The 19,898-nt window shown below is 50.0% G+C and overlaps 1 pseudogene; it reads left to right on the top strand.

The window, feature by feature from the left end:
- Positions 1-844: 844 nt before the first annotated feature.
- Positions 845-18,372, top strand: LOC114883254 (annotated as a pseudogene).
- The last annotated feature ends 1,526 nt before the right edge of the window (positions 18,373-19,898 follow it).

Raw genomic sequence — 19,898 nt, 5'->3', positions numbered from 1 at the left:
ATCAAGAGCACTTTGGTTTTCAGAGTTTTGTTTCAGCTAGAGGTGGACAAAGTCTCCTTGAGAGCTGGAGACGCAAGAACTTGAACTTGGAGTGCGCCGTGTGGGGAAAGCCATCCTGCCCCTAGGGCATGGGGGAGGGACCGGCAGGCCACCGCCAGGGGCGGGGAAGGTCAGCTCAGCGGTCCTAGGGGTCACCACTCATCACAGACTTCACAGATGTGTGGTGTCTACTGTGACAGAGATCTGAGAGGTAGCATTTTGAGGAAGGGGGAACTTTTTCTGAATTTGAAAATGAGCTGGTGAAGGGCAGAACAGGAAACAGTCATCTCTTAATGCCTTAGAATACTGTCCCACTGTCCTCATGCAAAATTCGAGAGCCATGGGATTTCAGGGAGAGATTGTGGTTGGCGAGTGGCAAGGTTACAGAGGGGGGGATGCACTTGCACTGGGGTTTGAAGTAGAGCTGAGCAGGCAGGTTGGAGGGAGAGGAATGTCTGGGTGGGGTTGTGACGTGAATAAAGGGGTTTGGGAGAGATGCTCACGGAGCGGGTGAGGATTCAGAGCCTTTGTGTTGGGAGGACACAAGAGAAGCTAGGAAAGGTGGTCTGGGCGGGTTGAGGAGTCCCTGAAGGCCAGGCTAGAGACAAGGTCACTGGAGCGGGTGGTGGAGGAGGGCAGCATTACAGAGGGGAGGCCCTTCTAGGATGAGCCCAAGTCCACACAGGGCCTCGCACAGTGGATGTCAGTGGACATGGGAGAGGGGAGGTCTGACCGAGGGGACTCTCTGAGGGCGAACGGGCAGGACTCTAGGGCTGTAAGAGAGGCTAACCTGACTGTGACCGGAATGGGGAGGCCGGAGGGGAACCGTCAGTGGGACCTTCGGGTGGTGATACCCAGGGGCAGCCGGTGTCAGGCCCCTGGAGGACAGCTGAGCAGTCAGGGCCGTGGCGCGTGTCCAGGAACCGTCTTCACAGAGGTGACCCTGCCCCGGGGTGAGGCTGGGGGAGGAAGGCACCTAGGCAGGAGACCAGAGGCGCCTGGGAAAGCCCACGGTGGGTGGTCACCGCACACGCACACGGAACGTTTTCCAGATTTGAAGCGGTTGGTGTGCCCGGCTCTGAACTTGTGGAACGGGCTGGTGATTTCTCATTGTTCTGTGATGTTGGTTTCAGTTTTGTAATGAGTGTTCATGAAAAAAAAATGGCACAGTGAACATCCCAGGGGCCAAATCTCTCTCTCAGGGTTGTCTATTGACCTTGAACTCTGAGTGTCTCCCCCTCTCCCACCCTGACACCCACACCTGGGCCTCCCTGACCTCTAGGAGGGTCGCACACCCGGCTGGAGATTTTCCACGCAGCTCCGGTGATTTACATTTCTGGTATCACAGACTTACGAAGGAGTGCTCTGGGGATGGTGATTTTGGGGGGGGCACCCCCCCCAGCAACGGTTGTGTTTCTGGGCTGATGATTCAAGATGTCTGGGTGGGTGGGTGATGAGATGATGTCTTTTTTCTTTGGCATGAGATCTCTTCCAAGTAAATGAATAGGCTACTTTCAGAAACACTGCAGTGCAAGGAATGGGCGCACATGTGTTTGCTCTGGGCTCTGGGGTTCTTGTGCATCCCCGCCATCATTTTCACACACTCCCCTCCAGCAACCCCTCCACACTAATTGTGAGAACGATGAAAACCATCGGCCAGAGACTCACCACGCTTCCTCCCCTGAGCACTTCCGACAGCCAGCAAAAATCAATAAATTAGGATAAAGAAAATGACATTTGGCTTTGTCTGGGCTCTCCCATCAGTGTGCTACTGTCGCCTTGGTGTTGAATGGAAATTCTGTTTCCTCCCCGCTCTAAACTTAGAGACTGTGTTTCCTGCTTTCCTGTTAGTGTCTACTCTCACTCAGACGCTTCTGACACTTACTGATCGACTTATTTTTTAAACCACAGTTTTTGAAAAGTTGAACACACACACGCACATACACATAGTCACAGGGAAAAACAAAAACATACAAAACAACAAACCCTGTTTAAGAGCTGACTAAGCACTGAGGTTGGCCCTCCAAAAGCAAGGGGCCATGACAAAAATTCTCAGTTTAGCTGACTTACACAGCTTGAATTTTTAATAGCTCACAACTCTATGTAAGCTGTCAGCACTTCGTTTTCTAGAGGATGGATATCTCTCATGGTTCTTCCATCAAGACTCATCATCTCCATTTGAGAGAAAAGCAAACACTCCTGTTGCAGGAAAGACAGGTCCAGTGGCCGAGTGGGTTGGTGCCCAAATCAGGCAGCACCGGGCCAGGCATCTGGGCGCGGCTCTGGACGCTGAAAGGCTGGGCCAGGGCCTTTGGCCTCGTCTTTCTGTCCACCCTGACGGTCACTAAATGTCCAGAACAGGAGATCAAAACATTTTTGAGGAGGTCATCTTGGTTACAAGTCCCAAGACTATTGTTCACACTGTCGTGGCACAAGTGCGAAGTTTTCTCCCGGTGGAATATTTGATTTAAGATAAAGCGGTGCAGCCCGAAGTTGGCCGTGAGGCGGGGACCCATACAACCAGCCTCACTGCTCAACAGGAAACTTGGTTTCTGCTTCTGGGCCTCAGGATTTGCTCAGCAAGCCCCGCACACTTAGAGGGCTCTGGATGAGGTTTCTCTGTGAGGTGCTGACCCCAGGAGTGAGCTGACACGTTTGTAAAGAGGTCACTGGTACCCACTGGATTTTGTGCTGTGTTTGCTCAGAGGAAAGAGTGCACACTTGTTAGATAATGAGGAGTGGTTCTTGCCCACCAGTGAGGCCAACCCCAGAGAGCTTCTGGACCTTGAGAACGCGTATGCTCAGCGTGCACCAGTGGACTGGGGACCCTGCTGTCCCCGGCGGACAAGGCCAGGGCCTGCCTTCTAGGGGCCTACTGCCTAGGGCAGGGCTGTGGACATTTTCTGCAAAGGGCCAGATAGTAAATATTTCCTGCTTTGAGGTTCACGTGAACTTGGTCATTGTAGTGTGAAAGTAGCCACAAGTGAACGGCATGCTGTGTTCCAATAAAACTTTATTTACAAAAATGTGCTGGCTGGGTCTGGCCCATTTGTAAACTGCCCAGATTTTTCCTAGGAGTTTCTGAAGGGCAGGAACAAGTTCTCTTTTTTTTTTTTCTTTCTTTCTTTTTGTAATGTTATTGAAGTATAGTTGATTTACGATGTTGTGTTAATTTCTGCGATACAGCAAAGTGACTCAGTTATACATATATATATATATATTCTTGTTCACATTCTTTTCCATTATGGTTTATCACAGGATATTGAATATAATTCCCTGTGCTCTACAGTAGGACCTTGTTGTTTATCCATCCTATATATACTAGTTTGTGCCTGCTAATCCCAAACTCCCAATCCATCCCTCTCCCACCCCTCTCCCACCCCTCTCCCACCCCTCTCCCACCCCTCTCCTCCTAGGCAACCACAAGTCTGAGGAACAAGTTCTTATTCATGTTTGTCTCCCTAGTGACCAGCGTGGGGCCTGATTCATGATGGACCTTCAGGGGTGTAAGCTGAGTAATATGCCATAAAGATCTTCCAAGGAAAATGCTGGGGATCTCTAGGTATATTTATAATTCCCACCTTGAGCTGCACTTGGAGTCATGATACTAGATTGTTTAAAATAAAGGACCCTAACCTGCTATATAGCACAGGGAACTCTACTGAAAACTCTGTAGTGGCCTATATGGAAAAGAATCTAAAAAAGAAAAAAAACACACTTGATATATCTATATGTATAACTGAATCACTTTGCTGTACAACTGAAACTAACACAACATTGTAAATCAACTATACTCCAATAAAAATTAAAAAAAAAAAAAGAACCCTAGTATATCACACACACACACACACACACACACACACACACACACACGTAGGTATCTTACAAGTAACCTCTCAGGTATATGGGCAGTTTATAGTCCAATTCTGTTGTCCTTCCAACTCCCTCCCTTCCTTACCCCTCTCTCTTTCTCCCTCTTTTCCTCTTCTCCCTTCTGTCATCTCTTTCCCTAAATATTTATTATGCATCTTCTTTGTACCAGGCACTATGCTAGGCTCTAGAAAACATATAGCAACCAAGACATAATATCTGCCTGCAGGGAAATTATAGTCCAGTAGCTGAACCCAAAGAAAAAAAATAAATAAAGGCAGAATTTAATGTAATAAAACACAAATATGAAATAGGACTTATCAATAAAACCCAAAGTTGGATTCTTTGGAAAAGTAATAAAATTGATTAAAAAAGAAAAACCCTAAAATTTTAGCAAGATTGAGCAAGAGAAAAAAAAAAAAAAGAAAAGGTAAAAACAATCCATGTCAGTCACGATAAGGAGACATCACAACAGAGCTCACCTTCATTAAGGATCATAAGAAGGTATTATGAACAATTTTATGCCCATACATTTGAAAATTTAGATAAACGGGTAAATTCCTAAAAAATACAGTTTATCAAAGCTGACATACTGTATAGCACAGGGAACTATACTCAGTATTTTGTAACAACCTATAAGGGAAAAGAATCTGAAAAAGAATATATATATATATATGAATCAGTACGCTCTTCAGCTGAAACTAATATATAGTAAATCAACTATACTTCAATGAAAAAAACTGACAAAAGAAAAAATTATGAATCTTAACTAGTCCAATAATTATTAAATAGATTGAATCCTTAATTTAAAATCTTTCCACAAAGAAAACCCTAGACTCAGAGGTAATACCCTCAGAAGTGCATGCACGAATGCACCAGTTTGTAGACACAGTGTATAAGAATGATCACAGCGGCACTATTTGCCCTAGCCTTAAACTGGGAACAACCCAAGTGTCCATCACGAGCAGAGCAGATGAGGAAAAAACAAAGCCTCGAAACATTGGCCTGCTTGCCCTGAAGCAGGGCACAGAGATAGTGGTTCTGTGGTGCTGGAAAAGGTTTTCATTGGAGAAATGCTGCTGATTGGAGCCTTGAGAGGGAGAGGAGATTCCTGCTGGTGGGTTGGTTGGGAGGGTGGGGAGGGAGCAGGGTGGGCCGGAGATGACACGATGTATTTGGGAATGACAGGCACTTAGCATAGCCGGAGATTAGGAGCAAGGGCAGGGCGAGGCTGGAGGTGATTCTTGATGGGCCAGGGAGAGCCACTGAAGGGTTTAAGCTGGGACATAGTAGGACCAGAGCTTCCTGTTTTAGAGGGACACTGGTGGCTTTACTGAGGCTGGATGAAAACCAAGCCAGGAGGGAGGATTGGAGAGAGACATACAAGGTCAGACAAGAGGGGCTGAGGCCACGGATGGTGCAGTTGCAGCAGAGGGTAGAGAGGAGGGGGTGGAAACAAAAACGTTACTAAGGTTGAATCTGTATGACTTGGAGACATTCAGGGGTGAGGGAGAGAGGAAGGTGATCAGGACAGCCCTCAGGTCGCTGGTTTGGGTGGACAGGTGGCTAGGGATCCCATCCTCTGGGGAGGGGTTGGGGAAGAGGAGGTCTTAGATTTGGGGCCTATTGAGTGTGAGAACCCACTGTCCAGTAGGAAGCTAGGCATTTGGATGTGGGGCTCAGAGGTGAAATCTGCGCTGGAGGGATTGGCCGTGAAAAGCAGTAGGTGATGCGAGTGGAGGGAGAAATCTCTGGCCAGCACCCTCGTATCGGACAGTCGTGGGCTGTGGTGGGAAGGCTCCTATTGGGAAGAAAGCACAGGTCCTTACTTTGAGGTTGTCTGCTTGTGCTGGGGCAGAAATTGTCACCCTGGCCGAGGGAGGGCTCCAGGGGAACGGAGAGCCCCTGGGTGGGGGGACCCATGGACAGAAGGAAAACATGCCCTTCGATGCTAGGTGTCTCCCGCTTGCAGCATCGGTCTCCGTTAACTGGGCCTCTCTCCAGGCTTCTTGCTTCCTTAAACAATAAGGAATTAGGGCCACCGGGTTCCTGATGTTGAATTGTGTGCTTTTTGTATCACTGGCCCCATAAGGATTGCGAAGCTTCAGAATGACTTTTCTTGTCTGGGAATGGCACAGCTCATGGGGACTCTTTTCCTTCAAACTAAGAAACTTGACAGTTTCTATAGTTGTGTCAGCCTCAGGTTTGAAAACCATTCTGCACATGCGCAGTCCTGTGTGGTTTTCGGTTTACAGGACAGAGGCAGGAACACGTGTCTATTGTTTTGGCGAACTTTATGATCAAAGTCTATGTAATTGATCGTAGGTATTTTGACGGAAAAGAGGAGGTAAGTTCCCATCTGGGGGACAGAAAACTAAGCTAAACGGACAGTTTAAAAACAGAAAGAAAGTAACCCAAGGAGACTAGATCAGACAACTTTGGAAAAATATAATGCAGGGGCAGCCTTTGTTTAAATAAATCTTACTGAGGAACCCAATAACTAACACAGGTCAGTGCTGAGCCGCTTGGGACCCTGGAGCCCACACCTGTAGGTCTCCCATCCCCTTTTCCCACCACCCCCTGCTCCCCAGGCTCTATCCTGGGACGGTCGCTAGCAGGTCACCATGGTCTGTGTCTGTCCTGCTCTATTTGCCCAGTACCCATGGGGTAGTGTATCCGGGCTCATCACTTGCATCTCTCGGTCGAGGAGACCTGACACACAGCCCGTTCATCTCCCTGCTGCTCCCGTCTGGCCCTATGTCACAGAGAGGCCACTGGCTCTTTTTTGTTTCCAAGAAATATTCCAGCCCATGTAGTTTTTCACCTGGGGCTTGGTCCCAAGGCCTCTGGCTTGAGTCGACCTGACATCCTGTGTCAGAAGGGGACGGTCTGCTCTGGCTTTGAGAGGAAGGAAGCCTAGAGGTGTGTGTATGGTCTGCGTGTGTGTGGGTGCTGGGTCCCCTTGGGGCCCCAGGCTCCACGTCCACGCGCTTCCTTGGGTGCAAGGGAAAGAGGACAGAGGTGGCTGGGGAGTAGGGGCCCCAGGGGCCCAGATCTGGAGGAATTGCTGAGCCATTAACTCTGAAAGTCTTCGAAGGACTGGGTGATTAGCACACAAAGGGCACACATAATTCATATCAATAAACCTTACAAAGGCATGACCACTTTGGAATTTGCTTTTTAACCCAGTAAGGTAGATCCAGGAACTCAGCAAGATGAGGATGTTCATTCAGAGGTCAAGGTCTGGCTGAACCACTCCAGGTCACCTCAGCTAGCTCTGCGGCTGGTCACCACTTCCTGCTGACAGTAGCAAGCGTTCACGGGGTGCTTAAGGGCTGCCACGCATTGTGTTCAGACCTCAGATCCATCCCTAAACTGACATGGAGGGCAAGCAGGGCAATCACAGCTAGTAAACACCCGCGGGCCCTCAGGGCGTGCTGGGCACCGTTCTAGCGCGTTCAGTGCCTCATCTCATTTCGTCCTCACAACACCCCCGAGAGGCAGAGGCTGTGGTGTTACACCAGAGGCTGGATAAAAGCAATGGTGAACATTGATTTATTGGTACGGGCTCACCATGCCATAGGTTCTGGTTTAAGCCCCTGACCTGCACTGGTCCTGGGTGAGCTCTGGATGAATGGGAGGATCTGAGAGAGTGGTGACCATGGCAGCGGCAAGCAACAGGGGTGAGAGCTGAGCAGGAAAGAGGCTTCAGGTGTTAGGGCCAGGGCGGAGCCCAGCAGAGAGCAGAACAGCTGGGGGGTGAGCCCAGGCTGGCCAGGCTGGGGACCCCGAGCCGGGAAGCTCTCACGCCCCCAGTAGCTATACTTTGCATCCCTGTACAGAAATGCTACAGGTTTCCCGTTGAAGTTGGGTAAAGTGTGGGTTTATTAGGTCGTTTCCTAACCCCAGGAAAACTCAATTATGGATCTGTGAAGCACATTCTCTCTGTCTCCTGGTGAATTTGATGGGGCTAAGGCAGGCAGAGAACAGGAAGACCACCATGCAAAAAGCTGTGTTCAGAATCATCTCTCCCGATCTCACTCGTCGCTCGGCCCCAAAGGATGACAGAACCTGGACGAGCACGAGGCTCAGGGAAGCCGGGGATGTTCTCAGGATTATCTTGTGGTTTTGGCATTTTCATTTTAAGCTTCTTGGGTTCAACTCCCTTGTTTATATATTTTCCTATGTAGGGAAAATGATCCTGTTAGATTTTTTCAGGGATCAGAAGGAATTGAGCTTCCAGTTGGTGAACAGAAAATGTGGCTGCAAAAGAAATGAAGGATGCTCTAGATTCCAGCTTCCAAGCTGGCCAGTCCAGCTCCTTGTTTGGGACTCAGGGCTGGGGCAGGACACAGCCTAGGTGTCCCTTGAGCCAGTGCCTAGGTGTCAGTCGGCCAAAAGACATAGCTCCTGAGGAAGGAGGCCGACAGGCAAGCAGGTGACCACATGAGTCTGTGACAACTCACTTTGCCATGAAGACTGGGAGAAAGACACTTCCCACAAAGGCACATCGGCAAGCTGTCTGCCGTCTGCATCCCAGGTGATGCCGCCGAGAAGCGCAAAGGACACAGGCGAGGGAATTCACAGTGTGTCTTTTCATACTAGGTCTTGATCAACATTGCATGGAGGTGAGGAGAGGGAAGGCAGAGCTGCCCAGATTCGGGAGGGGGCCCGGAGGGAGCTTCCCCACAGGGTGCCTGGAACCCAGGAAGGGGGTGGGGGGAGCGTGGCCAGAGCCAGCGGGCTCCCGGGGGACATAGAGAGAGTAAGGGTGCGCAGGCGGCTAGCGGGGAAGGGCAGGCAGGCGCTCAGGTGCGGGAAACTCGGGCTGCCCCACAGTGGGACTTAGGAACCAGCAACAGGATGCAAGGAAGGACAGAGGGGACGGGGCCTCTTTTCCCCTGCGAAGGAACAATGGTCATTCTTCTACTGGAGGCTGACCTTCCCTAAGAGAGGAAAGGCCTCCTGGGCCAGGGGAGGGAGCAGTTTAAGGAAAGGGAAGAAAGGGGCCCCAGACGCCTGTGCTGTGACCCAGGCAAGCAAGAGGCCTTTGGAACGGACTTGGAATTTGATATGCCCCGTCTCCAGCACGAAAGAGCCAGGCCAGCTCCCGCTGATGGCTTTACCTGAGTGTGACTTCACGACTTTACGAGGCGCCACTGACGCAGCCTCTACCCCATCCATCCGTGGCCTCCAAGGACCCCAAGCTGCAGGCCTGGATGGGTCGCCGCGAAGCTGCCCAGGGCAAGGGTCTCACATGCCGCGTCGTACGGTTCTTCTGTGAGACTTACCATCTATGCACACGGGAAGAAGGATTTCCCAGAAAAAATAGAGGAAGCTGGCCAATGTAATCAACTCACACAAACCCCTCCTCTTTCCAAATATGCCCCTATCTCCAAAACAATCAAAACGGCCCCGTTAAATAACACTTGTTCAGTACAAAGGAAGTACAGCATGATGGGATTACAAACCTGTTCCAAGGAAAACATTCCCAATTGTTAGGCATGCAACAATGGACAAAAAAGCTGAATGGCATTTCCATGTGAGGACTGTCGTGCTTGGGGCAAGCCCTTGAGAGCGCTTGAGTACCCAGTCTGGGGGTCACCTGGCGGCTCTCCCACGGTCGGTGCCCCCAGGGAGGCCGTCCCTCCCCTGCATTGTGTCCAGAAGGGGTGGAACGTGGCTGGGGCTTGACACTCCTCACATGCAAGAACTCACATGTCCACTGCCTGCACACAGTGACTCGGACATTTTCAGCCATATCTGCCTCTGGTCTCAGCCCTCAGTCCTCTCAGTCGGGGCAGGCCCTTTGCCGACAGCGGCTGGTGGCACTGAGGACTTCAGCTGACAGCAAGGAGGAGATGGTCATCAGGGGCTAAAGGCAGCTGAGATGGGGGAGTCTTAATTTGTCACCAAAAGAAGGGTTTGGGGGATGTTAGTGACAGCAGCCTCCTCCCTTCTTATGGGCTGAATTGTGGACCCTCAAATTCATATGTTGTAGCTCCAACCCCTGGCGTGACTGTATTTGGAGACAGGGCTTTTAGAGAGGTCATTAAGGGTGGGGCCCTGATGCCATAGGGTTAGTGTCCCTAGACAAGAGACATCAGAGAGTGCCCTTCCTGTCTCTCTCACTCCCATTCTCCCCACGTGAGGACACAGCAGGAAGGTGGCCCTCTGAAAGCCAGGAATTGAACCCTCACCAGGAACCTGATCTTGGACTTCCAGAACTGTGAGAAATAAGTGTCGGTTAAGCTGCCCAGTATTTTGTTATGACAGCCCACGCTAAGACATCATCCAAAGGCAAATCTGAAAGACAAAAGGCACCAGGAAGTCTGGGAGCAAATGGACCCTAAAGGCCATCTCAGACGTCTGCCCATCCAGCTGATGAGGGCTGCCCTCCCAAGACCCCACCGAGTCTTCACCCAGGGACCAGGCCTGTGAACTCGCTCCTGTGCCTGTGTGTCAGCTTTTGTGTTTCCTTTATTGATGCAGAAAAGCAGAACCCCAAGAAGAGTAGACCCTTCTTTCAGTCTTCACTGTGCCTCACCTTCAGGCAAAAGGTTGGTGTGACCATCGCAGGCCGTGTCACATGGGGCCCTGTGAATCTTCAGGCAGGCGGTAAACAGCAGGGAGAGATAAATTCTTAATAAACCGAGTCCCATTTTTATGCAAATGTGCCTGCTGACAAAGAAGGAGGGAGCTAGAGCTACAAGATATTTATGACAGAGGGAAGCTGTTTGGAAACAGACGTTTTATGAGGCTCCCGTGAGGCACCAGCTGCTCTTTTAACATTTCTATTTCGGGGCTTTATGTAGGAAAGTGATTGCTCTATAAATAGCAGGGCAAACAAATTTGCGGGGTGGGGGGGGTGGTGGTCACTGTGTGGGGAGGCTGGGGCCCAGAGCCCTGGGGGACCTTGAGACCCTGTCACCCAGCTTTTGGGGGCTTCACAGGCTTGACACCTCCCTTCTTGGTGATCTTTGAGGAGTTCCAAATTCTTCTCCTTTTCGCAATACCTCCATGCCTGCCTCTGGACTACTTCCTATTTTTTTTTAACTTTTAAAATGTTTTTCTTTACATTGTGTTTTGAAAGAAATTCATCCCTCAGAAAAGTTGCAAGATTATCCTGATAAGTGAAGTAAGTCAGACGGAGAAAGACAAATATCATATGATATTACTTATATGTGGATTCTAAAAAAGTGATACAAATGAACTTATTTACAAAACAGAAATAGACTCGGAGACATAGTTGTGGCTACCAAAGGGGATAGCGGTGTTGGGGGGATAAATTAGGAGCTTGGAATTAACAGATACACACTACTGTATATAAAATAGATAAACAACAAGGTCCTGCTGTAGAGCACAGGGAACTCTACTCAATATTTTGTAATAACCTATAAGGGAAAAGAATCTGAAAGAGCATATATGTGTGTGTGTGTGTTCGTGTGCGTGTGTGTGTGTGTGTGTGTGTATATATATATACACACACACATACTGGATCACTTTGCTGTACACATGAAACTAACGTAACATTGTAAATCACCTCTACCTCAACTTTTAAAAAGTTGCAAGAATACTACAAGGAGCACCTGTACGCCTTTCACACCGATTTACAAGTTCACATTGTGCTTCTTCCTTCCCTATGAATGTGTATCATTTGTATTTTTTGCTGAGCCATTTGGGATTATGTTGCAGGCCACAGGGTTCTTCAGGAAGCGAGTATCTCCTAAGAAGAAGGATTTTCTCTTGTGTTACCACAATATGATGATCAGTTTCACTACTGTGATCTAATGTGACGTCCACATTCACATCTTCCCAGTTGTCCCAATAATCTTGTTATAACATCCCCCGCTCCCCGCACGTATGATCTTGTCCAGAATCATTCGTCGCATCACCTTGTCCTGTCTCTTTTAGTCTCCTTTAATCCCCAAGGATTCTATAGCCCTTCTTTGATTTTCACAGCACTGATATTTGGTAGTACGGATCTGAATAGGGAAGGAGCATGACCACGAGAGCAAAAGAATAAGGGGTTTATCAGAGGATTTGTTTACTACACCATCATGGGAGAAGCCGGGAGGTGAAACCCTGGAAGGGGACGTTTGGGGGATCAGAGGAGGGTGCTAACTTGGGGCCACTCGGAGGAGCTGGGAGGATGTGGATGGGGGCGGTACTCTGATGGGGCTTTGGGGCATGAGGTCTCTGCGGGTGAGCAGGGCGGGCAGCTGGGGAAGGGAGGGGACACGGAGCAGGGGAGAACGAGGACAAGGCGTCTGTCCCCACGGCGCCCACCGGAGAAGCTGGTGCCTCCTCACAGAGCTGCATCCGCGTCTGCTCCAGACTTGGAGAAGCTGAAAGGAGATTCCGCAGCCACCCACGGCACGGAGGTGGCCCGGCGACAGACCACGGGAACCTCTGTGAGCCCTCCGAGCGCCGCGGCGACGGCTCCGCGTCTGCCATCCGGATTCCGTGCACATTCTCCGTCCACCCGCGCAGCCACGCTTCCTCTGCACACACTTCTCTCCTCCCGTGAACGTGCATCTGATGAACGTAGGACAAGTGAGCGTACCTGCCAGGTGTCCTTCGGTGTCAGCCCCCTCACCAGGCCGAGTCCCAGCCCTGTGCCCTGTCGCTGCCCTTTTCGTGTTTACCTCCCCATCACGTTCCCTGGTCTTGGCTTCTCGTCCTTGTGAGATGAGAGGCATCCCTGGGAGGACAGAGCCCAGTCCGTCCTGTTTACAGCTCAGGAGCCAGTCCAGCACCTGGCACAGAGTCTTGACTCACAAAATAGCTGGACAGATGAAGGGATGAACTGGTGGCTCTGCTTTTCTGGAAACCAGGCTGCCTGGGTGATGACTTGTACGGTTAGGGTCTTGCGTTGAGCAGTGGCTTGGTGGATGGGCATAGCAGATGGGACCCACCCACCATTTCCAGTGGTGACTTTGTTCTGGGACAGAACTGCTATAATTAGGGCAGGATTCAATTCCATGGCCCAGAAAATTCAGTGTAACAGTGGCTTAAACAAGATAGGCGTTTATTTCTCTCTCACATAAACTGCATCCGGAGGGAAGTGACCATGGCATCCTTGGGGTCCCAGGCTCCCCTGACTCCCTACCCCACCCTCCCCAGGCAGTGGCCTTCTTCCTTCTAGTCCCCGATGGCTACACCCACTTTCAGGCAGCAAGAAGGACGACAGGACAGAAAAGAGACCAAAAGTGCAGCCACGGGCCACCTCTGCTTAACACCCCACTAACTAGCACTTACTCACGGGGCTAAGGAGTGGCAAAGAGGCCAGAGCGTGATCTTATTCTGGGCAGCCGTGTGCCCAGGTTAAAATGCTGCTGCCGTGGAAGAAAAAAGAGTGGTCTTTCAGGCCCCCAGCCATCTTCGCCACAGTTGTGTTTGGGGGAAGGCCCTGCGTCTTGGTTTTCACTATTTCACATGCTGGATGGGTCCCATCTCTGCCAGGATGGGGAGGATGCCCATCTTTAGCTTCTCCTAGGAGTGGGGCAAGCTGACGGCTGTGTGTCATGATTGGATTGCTTGTGTTGAACGGCATGAGGGTGTCCACAACGCAAATACAAAAGTGCAGGGAGTAGGCCGTCCTTCAATGCATTGGGACAAGCCCCCAAAACAAAAAAACCACCCAAGGCCCAAGGGCGGTTTATTAGAATGGAGAAAGGAGGCGGGTTGTGTGCCTTCGTACATTGGGGCCGTGGTTTCTTAGGGTGGCTCACTGGCCGTTTTTGCTGCAGTGTGATTGAAAGAGTGTGTTTACTGTAGGGTGGGAATTTAAAGTCTCCTTTTAAAAGCATGTTTCTCCTGGGAGCATGTCAGAGGCAGGGAAACTGCTCCCCAGAGAGCAGTTTCATAAGGACTCGTAGCTGAGTTTATTTTGTTTTATTAAAGCATGCCCAGCTGAACATTTCCTCCTGTTCTCATGCCTTTGGACTTGGAGGGCAGAAAGTGAATTGGCCTCTGAACAATACAGCGGGCAGGATGTGAACCAGGGATACCCCCTTGCTCTGTTCAGAGGGTGAACCCTGATTCCAAGCAGTCCCATTGGGGTGGGCAGGGGTAGGGGAGGGAGAAGCAAGTGCTTCTGGTAAAGGAAGTGTGTGGTTGTCTCAGCCAAATGGCACTTGAACATGAACTGCTGGTATTTATTCAAGTCGATGTCCCCACGTCCCCTATCCTGGGACCTGGACTATTCCTATTATAGCCGTCACTTCTAGTCTGTGGGATCTGACCCGCACGGGGTGTGTGCCATTGTACTGGGTGTTACAGGGCTAGGGTTCATCCATTTAGCTGCGTCAGTGTCCCTCTAAGCCCTTACTCTATTTGGCAGTTCAGAGAGGCAAACGCAGGAATGCATACGTGTCAATCAATGGAGTGAAGGAAGCGTAAATCAGCCGTGACTGCGTTTATTGAGTGCGTACTATGCGCTAGGTCCTGAATGGACACGATCTCAGGACATCCTTTGAGGACAACCATGATTGTTACCTCTCTTTGGAACAAGGAGGTTGTAGCAGCTGAGGAACTTGCCTCCAGGTCTGCCTGTGATGGGGTTTGGGGTTCTGGGTGGGACACTCAAGTGGGGAAGCAGCCCAGCCCTTTAAGGCTGCCCAGGGGCACCTGTGCAGGAGAGAGAAGGGCTCTCTCACGGTGGGCGCTGCACGGGCTGTGATGCAGAGCGACATCCCTCACGGGACCACCCCCTCCCTCCGCAAACAGACCAGTCAGGCAGCCTCTTTGCCACTATAGCAGCAGCCTCTGTGGTTGACAAAGGTCCTCCAGCTTATCTGGCCCCTGGTTTCCTGCGATATTAATGTTTACACCAAGACAATACCAGCGCTTTAGCTTTGGGTTAGAATGAAGAGCTTACCTCCTTCGAGCATGAGATCTCCCCTCCTGAACTTTTGCCTCTGAGTCCACACCAGCAGTTTAGCCCTTAATCATTTCCATCTGTCGGTTTCCACATCTGCTGGTTTGTCAGGCTCTGGAGGGCAGGCACCAAGTATTTAAAATCCTCTGCCTGGCCCCGTGCTAATGTAGCCGAGAACAACAAATTCTTAAAGACTGATCGCTAGATATAATAATAAAAAGGTTCCTTCCTCACCTTGTTGGTGTCTTTCGCAAAGCAGCATTTTTACTCCGTTAGTAATTCATTTTTTTCTCCTATGTCTAGTGGGAGAGAGATCTCAAAGCGTTTAGGGTTTATCGTTCTGCTGAGCTATGCGTGGGCCAATGCTTTTCCTACCACACAAGTCCGTGCGTCTTCTGTTCTAGGGGACAGACTCAAGCAGACAGAGATTGTGCTAAAGTAGCACCACAGAGACCCCACCCTTCCCCTAAATCAGCGGTCCCCAGCCTTTTTGGCACCAGGGACCGGTTTTGTGGAAGACAGTTCTTCCACGGATGGGGGTGCGGGGGAGGGTTCAGGTGGCAACGCTCACTCACCCGCCGCTCCCCTCCTGCTGTGCGGCCTGGCTCCTAATAGCCCAGGGGTTGGGGACCCCTACCCTAAATGCAATCCAGGGAATTCTCCTCCACCAAATAATGATTGTCACATCTCCATGCCTGAAGTAGTTGGCAGTTTTTACACCAAGTAGTACTTTGTTTCTTCCCCACATGTCTTCCAGCTGTTTTCTTACGGGCGCTGACTCTGTGCCTGGGGCAGTACTGCAAATGTATAAGTCACGATCCCTGCCCTCAAGGAGCTTACGAGACAGTTGGGACAGAGACCAAAAAAATAATAGAGAACCACAAATACGACACAGCCTCAAGACCTAAGTTTCAGACTGTGGTTTGGAATCCATTGGTGGTGGATGGGCTGTAAAATAAGTTTAAGGGATCACAGTCAGCATTAAGAAAAGGGAAATGACTAAAATAGTAAAAGATTAGAGTGTCTATGACGTAGGTCAAGTGAGAATTGTTTTGTAAAAATTTGGTTCTGTTTTACACAGAAAAATAATGTTTTTTACCATAGGCTCTGGTCAGATGTGTTTGAACACTTCTGACAAGCCAGGTATGAGGTGAGTATGGTCTGGCCTGTGAAGGAATGCCACGTGAAGGACAGTAGTTCTTTTTTTTTTTTTTTTTTTTTTTGCGGTACGCAGGCCTCTCACTGCTGTGGCCTCTCCCATTGCGGAGCACAGGCTCCGGACACGCAGGGTCAGCGGCCATGACCCACGGGCCCAGCTGCTCCGCGGCATGTGGGATCTTCCCGGACCGGGGCACGAACCCGTGTCCCCTGCATTGGCAGGCGGACTCTCAACCACTGTGCCACCAGGGAAGCCCCAGGGCAGTAGTTCTTAACTTGTGTTTGTGTCATGGACCCTTGAGAGCCATTTGACAACGATTGCAAGTCCTAGAAAACGTACATATGGCTGACATTTTGCCTGTGATCTCAGTAGGTCCACAGACCTTTGCTAGACCCCTTTGATCTGGAGCTTAAAGCCAGGAAGGAGGGAGCGGGGAGAGGTTGGGGTCTACATTTCCCAGGGCCCTGAATTTCTGATGAGGAGAGAAGAGCATCCATCCATGGGAGGTCAACAAAGGCTTCCAAGGAGAAGTAGCTCACGATCCAATTCATATTTTAGGAAGATTGTTCTGGAATCATTGGAGGCCAGAAGTCCAACTTGGAGGCTTTGTAATAATTCTTTGAGAGATGGTAGAGGCAGATACGTAGGAAGGCATATGGCCTGAGAAGTTTTGAGGGTTTAAAAAGAAGAAATTACTGGACTTGGTGTTGGATACAGGGGAAGAAAGGGAAAAGAAAGAGTCTAGGGTGGCCCCTGGGTTTCTAGTTTTAAGCAGACAACAATGCTCATCACCGTGTCAGGAATAAATAGAGAAAGAAAAGTAAGTTTGGGGAAAGAGTATGAGTTTAGTTTTTTGTGGTTAAGGTAAATGCCCAGGTATATATCCGGAATCCCAACATTCTTTCTATGGAAATAAAGAGCAAGTGCCAATGAGGTACGCCTTGGGGTGGGGCTGAGGGCTGGCAGAGATGGAAGAGGGGGGTTTTGTATTTCGTATGGGTAGCTGTGTGGCTTGGTGGAACAGTTTGGAGATCCTGGGACAACAGGAGTGTTCTAAAGACTCTGAAATCCCCGCTCACTGTGGAAATAGAAGGAGAGGCACAGCGGGTGAACTGGAGCCGGAGCAAAACGGTGCTTGGAATGAAGCTTGGGCCTCGGGGGGATAAGGGGCACTGGGGGCGTGTGTGTGTGTGTGTGTGTGTGTGTGTGTGTGTGTGTGTGTGTGGCAATGTCCAGCCCCGTCTGGAACTTGAGTTGGTGGGTGTGCCCAGGCCCATTCTGTAAGCACCTGTGAGGAAGACGGGCCCTAACCCTAACACTGCATTCCCAGCTCATGTCCTGACTGTGTTCTTCTGTGCCTCTGGCCTGTTTCTCATCTCCCAGCCCCTGAGCTTCTGCTGGGTCCTGTTGATGGCTTGGCACTGAAGCCTCAAGCCTAATCCTCAGTGCTGCCCACTCAGTCCTGACCTCTGCTGACCTCTTCCCCCCTTCATCCACCGTTTGCCCTTGAACCCTGGACTGAACTCCTGCCAGCCTGTCTGGACCACTGTCCTGTCTCATCTAGTCCTGTGGTCTGATTTTCTGCTGAATTCCATTGAGGCTGCCAGTGGGAAACATACCAGAGACAAGGATCCCCAAGTCACTTCCAGGCCTGGGTACCAGAACCAACCATGTTTGTTTCTGCTACAGAAGAATATAGGGTCATTAGGAACTCCATGTTTGTTCACTCCTGATGCGTGCTGCTGGGAATCTGGGTTAGGGTCAAATCTGTATTTGATGATCTGGGCGAACTCCTTGACTGTTTGTTTCTAGGATTGCTAAATATTTCCAGATGTCAGTACGACATGTATGCCACGATGCTGTAATTGGCGCACTCCGTGCTGAAAAAAATTTTTTTCAAATAAGCAAAATGCATAAGATGAAATTAAATCTCCCTCTCTGCTCTCGGAAGTAGAACGCAACCTCCAGGATGCCATGCAGGTGTGCCGCAGTGTTCTCCTGGACCCTCAGCTGGTGCCTGGGGGTGGGGCTTCTGAGATGGCTGTGGCTCATGCCTTGACAGAAAAATCCAAGGCCATGACTGGTGTGGAACAATGGCCATATCGGGCTGTTGCCCAAGCCCTAGAGGTCATCCCTCGTACCCTTATTCATAACTGTGGGGCCAGCACCATCCGTCTACTTACCTCCCTTCGGGCCAAGCACACCCAGGAGAATTGTGAGACCTGGGGCGTAAATGGTGAGACAGGTACTTTGGTGGACATGAAAGAACTGGGCATCTGGGAACCATTGGCTGTAAAGCTGCAAACGTATAAGACAGCAGTGGAGACGGCAGTTCTACTGCTGCGGATTGATGACATCGTATCAGGCCACAAAAAAAAAGGGTGATGACCAGAGCCAGCAAGGCGGGGCTCCTGATGGCTAGCCAGGAGTGAGCGGTGGCAAGGCGACCTCAACGCACAGAGCCAACAGTCTCCCCCTTCCCTCAGCCAGACTGCCAGGGACACTGTGGATGTCTTTGTTTGGAAGGGATCGGGTTGAGGGGCAGCCCCAGTCCCTTTCTGTCCCAGCTCAGTTTGCAAAAGGCTCTGACATGTAATTCTTCTCTATTGTAAGCTCTCCATTTAGTTTGCTTCCGATGATTAAATCTAAGTCATTTAAAAAAAAAAAAATCTCCCTCTCTGCCTGGAAGCCACCATAAAGATGCTACATTATTTACCAACCACAAGAGCTTTTCCTAGGCTGGGGCATGTGATCCTCGTAGCCCTTTTTCCAGCTGCTCGAACACACTTTGGCAGAGTTACTCCTAGCTCCAAATACCAGGATTACCCTATTCCCGTTCAGTGGTTCAGTGGTTCAGTGACTTGGCTCCCAGAGAAAAAGCAAAGGCAATTTCAGAATTCTGCTAACTCCTCAGATGGAACTAAATAATGGTCCCGACCTCATGGGGTTGTTGTGAAGATGAAAGGAGATGTGTAGAAAGCATCCAGTATAGCGCCGGGCACCTAGGGAGGTCTTGGTCAAGGTCATCTTTTTTCCTTAGGAGGCCATGTGATTCCCTACAGATTATCACATCAGCTGGGGCCTCTGGGGTGGGTTTGTCTGCAGTTGAGAAATTGATCGAGAGTCTCCAGGAGGCTATGTAAGAAAAGAAATGGGTAGAAAGAAGAGCAGTTAAGGAAGGAAGACCTAAGTTTGAATCCTAGCTTTGCTTCTTCCTCCCTGAGTTTTGCTGAGTCTCAGTGTTTTCATTTGTCGATGGGAAGAATGCCTTTCTCAGTGGGCCGTTGGGAAGACCAAGTAGGAACAAGGGCTAATGGTAAATTATCAAGCAGCAAGTATTATCATTACTGTGACCTCCCTCACTTCTTTGCTTCTTTTAAAATTAATTAATTAATTAATTTTTCGCTGTGTTAGGTCTTCGTTGCTGCTCGTGGGCTTTCTCTAGTTGTGGCGAGCAGGGGCTACTCTTCTTTGCCGTGCACAGACTACTCATTGCAGTGGCTTCTCTTGTGGAGCACGGGCTCTAGGTGCGCAGGCTTCCGTAGTTTTGGCACGTGGTCTCAGTAGTTGTGGCACACGTGCATAGTTGCTCCGTGGCATGTGGGATCTTCCTGGACCAGGGCTCGAACCCGTGTTCCCTGCATTGGCAGGCTGATTCTTAACCACTGCACCACCAGGGAAGTCCCCTCCCTCTCTTCTTATAGCGAGTTTTCAGGAGGGCATCTCATTCTCAGATACCTTCTTGGGTGTTACAAAATTGCTTTACTGTAGGTGCTGACCTACATTCATTCATTCATTCATTTATTCATACATACATACATTCATTCATTCATCCAACAAATTTTTGTTGAGTACCTGCTATGTTCTGTGTGCTAGAAATACCGCAGTCAGCGAATGAAACTCTTGCATTTATGGATATCATATCCTAGTGAGAGGTGACAGACAGTC

This window comes from Monodon monoceros, unplaced genomic scaffold, assembly GCF_005190385.1.
Source record: "Monodon monoceros isolate NGI ecotype Baffin Bay Population unplaced genomic scaffold, NGI_Narwhal_1 Super_Scaffold_4, whole genome shotgun sequence".
Classification (NCBI taxonomy): Eukaryota; Metazoa; Chordata; class Mammalia; order Artiodactyla; family Monodontidae; genus Monodon; species Monodon monoceros.
The sequence above is the reverse complement of the archived record's forward strand: the minus strand, read 5'-3'. Positions and strand labels throughout refer to the sequence as shown.